The sequence below is a fragment of the Mesoplodon densirostris genome, chromosome 3 (assembly GCF_025265405.1).
Source record: "Mesoplodon densirostris isolate mMesDen1 chromosome 3, mMesDen1 primary haplotype, whole genome shotgun sequence".
In the NCBI taxonomy this organism is placed as follows: Eukaryota; Metazoa; Chordata; class Mammalia; order Artiodactyla; family Ziphiidae; genus Mesoplodon; species Mesoplodon densirostris.
The window spans coordinates 58199111-58208373 of record NC_082663.1 but is presented as its reverse complement, the minus strand read 5'-3'; positions in this window follow the sequence as shown (position 1 = coordinate 58208373).

The following is a 9263-nucleotide window of genomic DNA, read 5'->3' as shown; positions in this document are numbered from 1 at the left end:
GAATGAAAGATGAAGTCCTAGACTTGAACTTTAAACTTAGATCTGAAGGTCATCATCAGGAGGTACCTGAATATCGGGTGTGGAAACGTTGAACTGGCAAAAACACATTTTGTTATTTTTAATCTGTCCTGTCTTCCAGGCAGAATGGATGCTTGCTAAATATTCTCTGTTGAATAAAGTGGGAAAGTTGAAACGTACCTTGGGTTGAGGTAAAAGACAGTTGTAGTTCGTTAATCCTGCCCATGCCCTACTTTGAGAGACTTAACTTATGTCAGAGGCTCCATAAGACGCTGGGCACGGAAGACATATTTGGGGAGCAAATGGGCAGCTCCAAAAGGCCCTGTTCCCTTTCTACAGAATATAGCCCAAGGGCAGCTGGTGAGGAAAACCGGTTTTTAGGCTTGTTGCTTGCTTTTCTCAACTTGGCCTATTCAGATCTTCTCCCCTGAAATAATAGTTTCTGCTAGGGAGAAAAGAGGACTGAAAGCAAACCTCAAGTTTCTCCTAAGTTCCAGTAAAGCAGTCTCCACTCTGAGTCAGTGAGTGAAAGAGTGAGAACACAGGAAGCCAAACTCCGTCACCCAAGAGCCCGAAAAAGGGACCTAAAATTTTTTTTTCAAAGGGAGAAGCATTAACAAACTGATGGGGAAGACACAAAATAGAAGAACAGAGAAAGAAGAAAGAGGAAGTAGAATTCAGGAGGAAAAAAAAATCATGACATTGGTTTATTGAAAACTTAACAGAAGGCAAAATTGCACCCAGTCTCCTCCAGCCCAGCTTGCTTGTCAAAACTAACTCCAAGACAGGGGGACTCATTAGCTGTCTGTCTCAGAATCTTCAAAATGGAGCCAGGAGATGTGCTGTTCACAGGTAGCAGTTGTGTGCCGTTTACCTTTGTTTTCCCCTCTGTATCTATCCAGGTGTTTCGCACATAAAAGGATTTCAACCGAGTGAAAGGATAGACAACTTATAAGTTGTGTCTACTGTTGCAAAGTGAAATGCGGAATTCAGATGGTTCGAGGGAACAAAAGATTTTTAAAAACAGACCCGAATGGTCCATATGAATAAAAGGTTTATACATTTGGGCCAAACCCACGGTCCACTGAGTTCAGCATTTTGACTCTAAGAAGGTAACAGAAGCTGTGCACCACCAGGTGTGTAGGAGTCCAGAACTGCTGCTCATACCAACTGTTCACTGGTTAACCGCTCAGCTCTCAATGTTGTCAGGACACATCCTGCATGAGTGAGCTTCATGCTACTGATTGTTTACTTGCAGTGAGGGTCAGGTGATGGTGAGATCCCCTCCACCAGGTGCAGTGCAGTAGGGCACTGCCTTCACGTGGCCCTATGTCCACATCCAACCTCTGAATAGGATAAAAGTCTGCAGACACAGCATGTATACAGACTTAGCTCTGGCCACCCCACTCCACACTCCTATAGGAGTTTGATCACATGGCCATCAACCAGGTGTTTTGTGATTTTTTTCACCCCTGTCAGTTGTTGTCAGATATCCAGTCCAACAGAATCTCCTCCGGTACTTTTCGTGGTTCCTAGGAGTTACCTATTGAATACTCTTGAGCAAGGGCTCTGCCATTCTCCTCCTCCTGGGCTCTGGTCTCTGTCAAGGGTGTCTTTCACCAGAATCCCAACCTCAATCCTGTTATAATAATTAGTACTCTGTGAAGTCTCAATATACATTAAAGCTTCGTGATAATGGACTTGATCTTTTTTGGGTTTTTTTTTTGCTGTACGCGGGCCTCTCACTGTTGTGGCCTCTCCCGTTGCGGAGCACAGGCTCCGGACGCGCAGGCTCAGCGGCCATGGCTCACGGGCCCAGCCGCTCCGCGGCATGTGGGATCTTCCCTGACCGGGGCACGAACCCGTGTCCCCTGCATCGGCAGGCGGACTTTCAACCACTGCGCCACCAGGGAAGCCCTGGACTTGATCTTTGACGTATTCCTAGAAATGGGCAGTGATGAATACCAGAATACCAAATTCCCCCTCACCTAAATGGAGAAAGTTCCAAGACATAGGACCTTTCTGATGGCAGCGGGAAGAGGTAGTCAGGTTGCATTCATTTGGTTGATTTGACTAGGGTGGAAAGACAATAGAAATAATTAAGAGGCTAATTCCTTTTCACTTCTCTCGCATAACCATGTGATTTTACTAAATAAAGCAAACAGTTCATTGTTTTTCTTCTTAATTCAGGAGGAAACTTTCCCAGGTGAGGCAAGGACCATCTTTTTTCCTTCATAGGGAGCTGAGTTGTATATTTTCTCATGAAACATCTAGTTGATGCAACACACACACTTGCATTGGTATATTATCTGCAGAGGATCATCCTGTTTTCTCTCTTCTAAAAACATCCTTTCTACACTGGATAATTCTTAATCTGAGTGAAGGCTGTATCTTCTCTGAAGTCTATCTACAGCTACCTTTCCTGTCTAGCCTGCAATGTGGACCTCTGTTCTCTCTGAATTCCAGAAATGGAAGATGCTTCTAAAAACTTGCACCTTTAAAAATAGTGACTCTGGGCGCCCTCTGCTGGCTACTCTAAGTTCTTCAGCTGCGTACTGGCGACAGAGCAAAGCTTGAAGCTGGCCGGGGATCAACTGAAAAAGACTCAGACATACACACACACATTTATGTACGCGTGTGTGTGTGTGTAATATACGCATATGTAACATGCATGTCTATGTATATGTGTGTAAGCATGTATATTTTAACCTTTTTTGCTCAGAGGCCCCTTTGAGGTTCTGCTGAATCAACACGGCAAACCGCTGCACCTGAAAAGGGTACATATGCGCATGTGCGAACGCACGCGCGCGCACGTGTACGTACAGCCACCCTGAGAGCTGGAGTACAGAGACGGAGTTGAAAACGTGAGCTCTGGTGCCAGACTACGTGAGCTCAACCACTCCCTACTCTTATAACCATGGGCAGGTACCTTAACCCCTCTGAGCTTCCGTTTTCTCATCTGTGAAGTGGGGTAATAGTCCCACGTGGAGTTTTCCCGACGATTAAATAAGATACTGTATACAAAGTGCTTTAAACAGGATCTGACAAACGGTAAGTCTTATGTGTTAGAGTTTTTCTTTTATTTCTTGTATTTTATGAAGTTTAGCATACAAAGCGTATGTTGTTGTTGTTGAATTCCCTGTCACCGGAGCAGCAAACTGTCAAAGAAGCGATTATGCTAATCTAAATTGGAAATGACATTTTCTCGGCTCTCTATTGTTTTATATGGGGGGGGGGGACAAACCCTATGGCCCACAAGCCTCATGTTGAGTTGCCTGGTTCTCTCCTGGCTTCTCAGCGAGTGGCATTCGTGTTGAATTACCTTTGGATGTGCATGTGGCCATCCTGCCACCTGCTACAACCAGAACATACTCCTTAAACTACCTGATATTAATCCAGTAATTTTCAGCCATGAAAGTGAAGGTCCCTTTAATCCTCTTGAACCCTAAGGGCTACATAATATGTCCCCCTGGGGTGCAGTAGGACACACCATGAGGTTCTGCTGCTTGGTTTCCAGGCATGTGACTTGCATTCGTGAATTCAGACCAAATCCAGTTGTAGAGCAGCCACTTGGTGAGGGGTTGTGCCTTCCTTTTTTGTGATATCGCTTGTAATTTGACAGGATGATCTTGCTGCCTGGGAGTGAGGGAGGTTTGGGGGATTAAGTGATGTGGTGACGCTGGGCTATTGTGGGTGAGCAGCTTGCCTGATTTGGGGTAGGAAAAAGGAATCGGCGAAGACGGTGGGTGTAAACATCACTAATCTGGGCAGGCATTGCCCAGGCAGGCCTGCAGGTGACACACAGGATACCCTGATGCCTTCTGGGCCCACTCGGGCTACTGGTGCATTTTCCTCTCAGAGCCTAATTAAATGAGGCCTTCTCCTGTCCCAGTTCACCCGGCTTTGGAGGTTTCAGCTGCAGGGCAGTGATTAGCAGCCAAGCGTGGGCTTTTTTCCCTCTGAGCCTTCTTTCCCCAACCCCACCTTTGATCATGGTGGTAACAGTGCCTCTGAGGCCCTTGGAGGCCACAGCCCTCAGAAGAAGGGTCACCTGAGCGAGACGGGCAGCTGGATGGATGCGTGGTCACTTCTGTCTCAGATTAGCTGAGGGCTGGGCAACAAGGCGGGGGAGGGGTGTGAATCCATGTGTCAGAGCTGGAAGGTAGAGGGGCTCAGCCAGTCTGTTAATGCACTGGTCGGCCCATGCGCCCTTCTCTGGGTCTGGGGTCTGTCATCTATAAAACTGGGATAGAAAGAGTGACCGGTTTGTGAGAAAGTTGTGAAGTACTTAAAGCATATTGTGGCAGATGGTCCATATGAACTAAAATCTGCCATTAATTAGTTGATTCTTTCAAAAACATTAAGGGGCTTCCCTGGTGGCGCAGTGGTTGAGAGTCCGCCTGCTGATGCAGGGGACACGGGTTCGTGCCCCGGTCCGGGAAGATCCCACATGCCGCGGAGCGGCTGGGCCCGTGAGCCATGGCCGCTGAGCCTGCGTGTCCGGAGCCTGTGCGTCGCAACGGGAGAGGCCACAACAGTGAGAGGCCCGCATACCGCAAAAAAAAAAAAAAAAAAAAGCATTAAGGCCCCATTGTATGTACAGTGTTATGCTACATAGGCACTTTGGGGTCATATAAGACAAATGTAGAATACTTCATCCTTCAGGAGACACTTGATATACTATAAGGTTCTGTAACAGTACACGGCAACATACTTTCTGTGTCAAAATGAATGCCATAGACAACTGGTGCTATGCAAGACCAGAAAAGGTCCTCCTCTTATGTGTGTGTGTGTGTGTGTGTGTGTGCATGTGTGCACGCACACCACTTACTGTCTATGCCCCCAGGCTAATCATTTATCCCAATTGTGATCATGTGGTCATTTGCACTGGCATCCATTTAATGTCTGCTCCTCCTGTAGAATGCAAGCTCCATGAGAACAGAGGGCATTTTTAATCCTCTTGTTCTTAACTCCATGTTAATGAATAAAAAATATTTCAATCAGAATTACACCAATATCATTCAGTTTTTGTTCAGAAGATATTTTTGAGGTAATGCCGTTTAAGCCAACTTAATTCTGTGATCCATTTTCTATGCAATACAGTCAAACCATTTCCTTTGTAAAAATCTTTTGATTTTTACTTTTCTGAACTATTTCCACTGAGATCCATTCACAGTGATTTGGTTCCCCACACATTTTTTATGCATAATGCATATCAAATTTTACTAATCATAGCTTCTTCCATTGTGATTTTTTAAATGGCTACTTTATCTACTGAGTTTAATTTCCCCAAGTCAAATTTGTGGATAGAAGTGGTATAACGTAAACTTGAATCTTGGGTGAGTTTTGTCAAGCCCTGTGCTATTTTGCCATGTGTTTATATGGATATGTGTACAATCTGAAAACACTAAATAGATACACTTTTCACTGATCTTAAATCATAATGCCCTGGGACTCCTGATTCATTGAGTCCACTGGAGGGGTTGGGGTTGGTTGACATCGGAGGAAGGGTCCTTATGAATAGAGGCAAATGGCAGTGGCACAGAGCTCAGAAGTGGGTGCCAGCAGATACTGGCTCAGGAGTCCAGGGACAAGGCCACACTTCCCTGCTCTTCCCTCCTCACAGCAGAGACCAGAGAGGACCCAGAGATTGCATCTGAAGCCTGAACTTCCCATGCACATGAAGAAGCACAAGTTTCCTCTCACACAGTGGTGAAAAGCACAGTCTCCAGACTAGCAACAGCAGCAGCTGAGAATGTATTAGAAATGCATTCTTGGGCCCTACCCCATATCTACAGATTCAGAAACTCTGGAGCTGGGGCCCAGGCTTCTGGGTTTGAACAAGCTCTCCAGCTGACTCTCGTGCTTGCTAAACAAGCACAGCTTTATCCCCAGCTGTCCTCGTGGCTATGAAAATGGGTAAGAGGAAGATACCCAGAAAGATCAAACATTTATCTAAAACAAAGCTTAAAAATATCCTTCAAGCAAGATCAAGTCTCCCATGAATTCCTCTCTTGGGTTCTCAATATAACCAGAAAATGAATAAGAAATTTTTGTTCACTTGCAAAGAAATAGAGAAATCTACAGTTTTGCCTACCTGAATTGTAGCAGATAAATCTTTACCTCCCCATTATAATTTCCCAGTGATATTCATTATGAATTAGTTCAAATTTGTATTAATTTCTTGGGTCATCATCAACAAAACTGTTAGCAAAAATGGCCCAGTGTTGGTCTATTTCACTACCGAGTCTATTTTTGGTAGGATTTTGATCAATCTGTAATGAGTACTATCTACAGAAGCAAAGAGCAAATGAGTAGGCCAAAAGGCCCTTAAGTTCATGGCAGGATAAAAATATTCTGCTTTGGGAAAGGGATATGGTCAGTCTTTACCCTGTGGCAACTTAAGGCCCTTTCACAGTGCCTTGGCCTTTGTAGATGCTCAATATGGAGTTGGTAAATGAATGAATGGAGAATCCTTATGGGTTCTACAGCTTGAGAATGCCTTATGGAAGAGGTGACACGAGTTGGGTAGAAAAGGGTGGGTAGAGAAAGAGTCAGGGCATTTTAGGTGGGAGGAGACAAGGATACATAGCGGACTGAGCAAAAGCGTGGAGTGGGGTCTAAAGGAGAAGTGTCTGGGACTGAGTGGATGGCATTGGAGAAGAAACGCTATTCACAGGGGGATCATGATGACCATCATTGTCATTACATAATGTAAATGAGGTAGCGGTTAAATGAGTACTCATCCTCTGATACGTTCCCTACCGCGCTAGGTACAGGGCACACAGTGGAGAACAAGATAGATGTGGCACCTGAATCTAGTAAAAAAATGGAAACAGGCAACGACGGGAGTATGATAAGTGTGTTAATGAGTGAAGTACAGGGGAAGGTTGGTAGCTCCCCTAACCTGGGCTGGGATCCAGTGGATCCAGAAGTCTTCCCAGATGAAAAGATGTCTAAGTTACGACCCGAAAGATGTGTAGGAGGGAAGAAGAGGTGTGCAGTAGGATGGGGCTGGATGGGCGAACCGAGGGCCAGATTCGGAAAGGCCTTCTAAGCCATGTGAGAGTCTGAGCTCTACCCAGAGGGATGTGAGGAGGTTTTAAACAGGGCACAGGACACATTTGTTTTGGAAACCTCACTCTGGCTTCAGGAGAGAGAAGAGCTGAAAGACAGATGATTGATTGATGATGGTGACTTTAATTAGGGAAGTAACAATGAATGGGAAAGGACAAGTTTAAAGAGCTTGCTGGAAAAAATGATCTGTCGTGGCTTAAAACATGTCTATAAATTCTTTGACATCACCACCGAGAGGTGGAATGTATGCTCCCTCCCTTGAATCTGGATGGGCCTGTGACTTGAGTGGAAGTGATGCTATGCAACTTCTGAGACTAGGTCATGAAAGGTGACAAAGCTTCTGCCTGGGGACACTCACTCCCTAGTGCCAGGTACTGTGCTGTCAGGGAGCCACGTGTGGATGTGCAGGCCCCAGCCTCAGCTGAGGTCCTAGCATCCAGTGCCAGAAGCATTAAGTGAAGAAGTCTCTCAGGTGACTGCCTGGCTGAGCTCAGTCTAACGAAATGATTGGTCTTGTTTTAAGCCACTAATTTCTGGAGTATTTTTGACACAGCAATAGATAACCAGACCACTACCCTTATATCACCCAAGTAAGGAGATATCTTTTCGCCTCTTTTTCATACTGTGCTGTACTCACCATAATTTTTGGCTTCTGTAGCAACAGACATTTACACTAAGTGAAAACAATCTACAAAGGCCCATGGAGTTGGGGAGTAAGATGTTCTGTCCGTCAAATATTCTCATTAACAGAGTAAGTACACGCTTTAGGCAAATTACCGTAGAGTACATAGATGCTTCAGGCAAATTATTGATTGCAGAGAAACACCATTTTTCAAAGAAACTGCCAAGTTTTAAAGAATGAAATGGTCACTATATACTGAGCATACTTTTTCTTTGATGGTGTTTTTCTTTGCCTTTAGAATCGTCTATTATTTTGAGGTGATCGTTATGCACATTCATTACCTCATTACTAAGTTGCCCCTCAGTAAGACTTCTGGGAACAGGTCAAAGAGCCTGGTTTTGCAGTCCGCAGAGAACCACAGCCGGCAGCTGCTCAGAGCAGCAGGGCTTGGGAAGGTCATGGCTGCTATTTATTGCTCACGATCTCTTTTTTTTTGCTAATGAATAGTTGTTAGCTAACAACCAAGGCCACATTCACCCAGGGCATAATAGCCGTTTGAATGCTCTCTGTGAATGCTGGAGAAGATAAAAGATAAGTTGAGGGACAGGAAGCATGCCCTATTATTCCCTAAGACTTTGAAGGTAGAGAAATTTAAATCCTTTTTTTTTTTCTTTTGCAAAACACCAGACACACATAAGATGTAATTAAGATTCTATGAGGCAGAGAATTTTCTTTAAATGAAGCTTATGCTTCACAGAGCACAGGCTAAAGAAATTCTTTTGATATTTCTGAACAGGAGGAAGAATTCATTTGTTTATGTAATTCTTCAACTAGGTGCAAACACTCTGAATGCTACTGACAGTAATAACAAGAGTTAATGTTTATATAGCATGTTCTTTGTGCCAGGTAGTGTTCAGCTTGCTCTGCATTTATTACCTCATTCCGTCCACAGTAAGTCCACGAGGTGGTATTACTATTATCCCTGTTTAACAGACGAGGAGATTGAGGGGAGCCTATGGCCAAACAGCAAGTCAAGGAGCTCTTAGTGCTCTATCTCTGAAGAGATTCTCCTGTGTCTTCTCTGAGGAGACATCATGTGGTACAGTGGGAAGGGAAAGAGACTAGGAATCTGGATTTTAATCTCAGCTCCACCAATTTGGACAGGACATTTTCCTTGACCTGAGGAGGAGACTTAGAAGATTCCTCCCACTAGAGAACTTCTGGTTCTATGGATAACAGTAAAGTTAGAGTTATCTCCGGGTTTTGAAACAGCACTGAATAAGGAGTCTGCAGCGCTCCAGGCAGACAGCTGGGAGGCTTCACCATCATGTGGGCCCTCAGAAAGAAAAGGCACAACCAACCCCCCAGGTGCTGGCCTTCAAACCATCAACGGGCAGATCCTTACGAGGAAGCTCTGACCTGCTGTCATGACATATTTATTTATAAAAGATAAAACATCCAAAGACAGAAAAGAGAAAATCATTAACAAATGAGACGAACTATAGGACCAAATATTTATGACCTATATAGAAAACTAAGGAATACA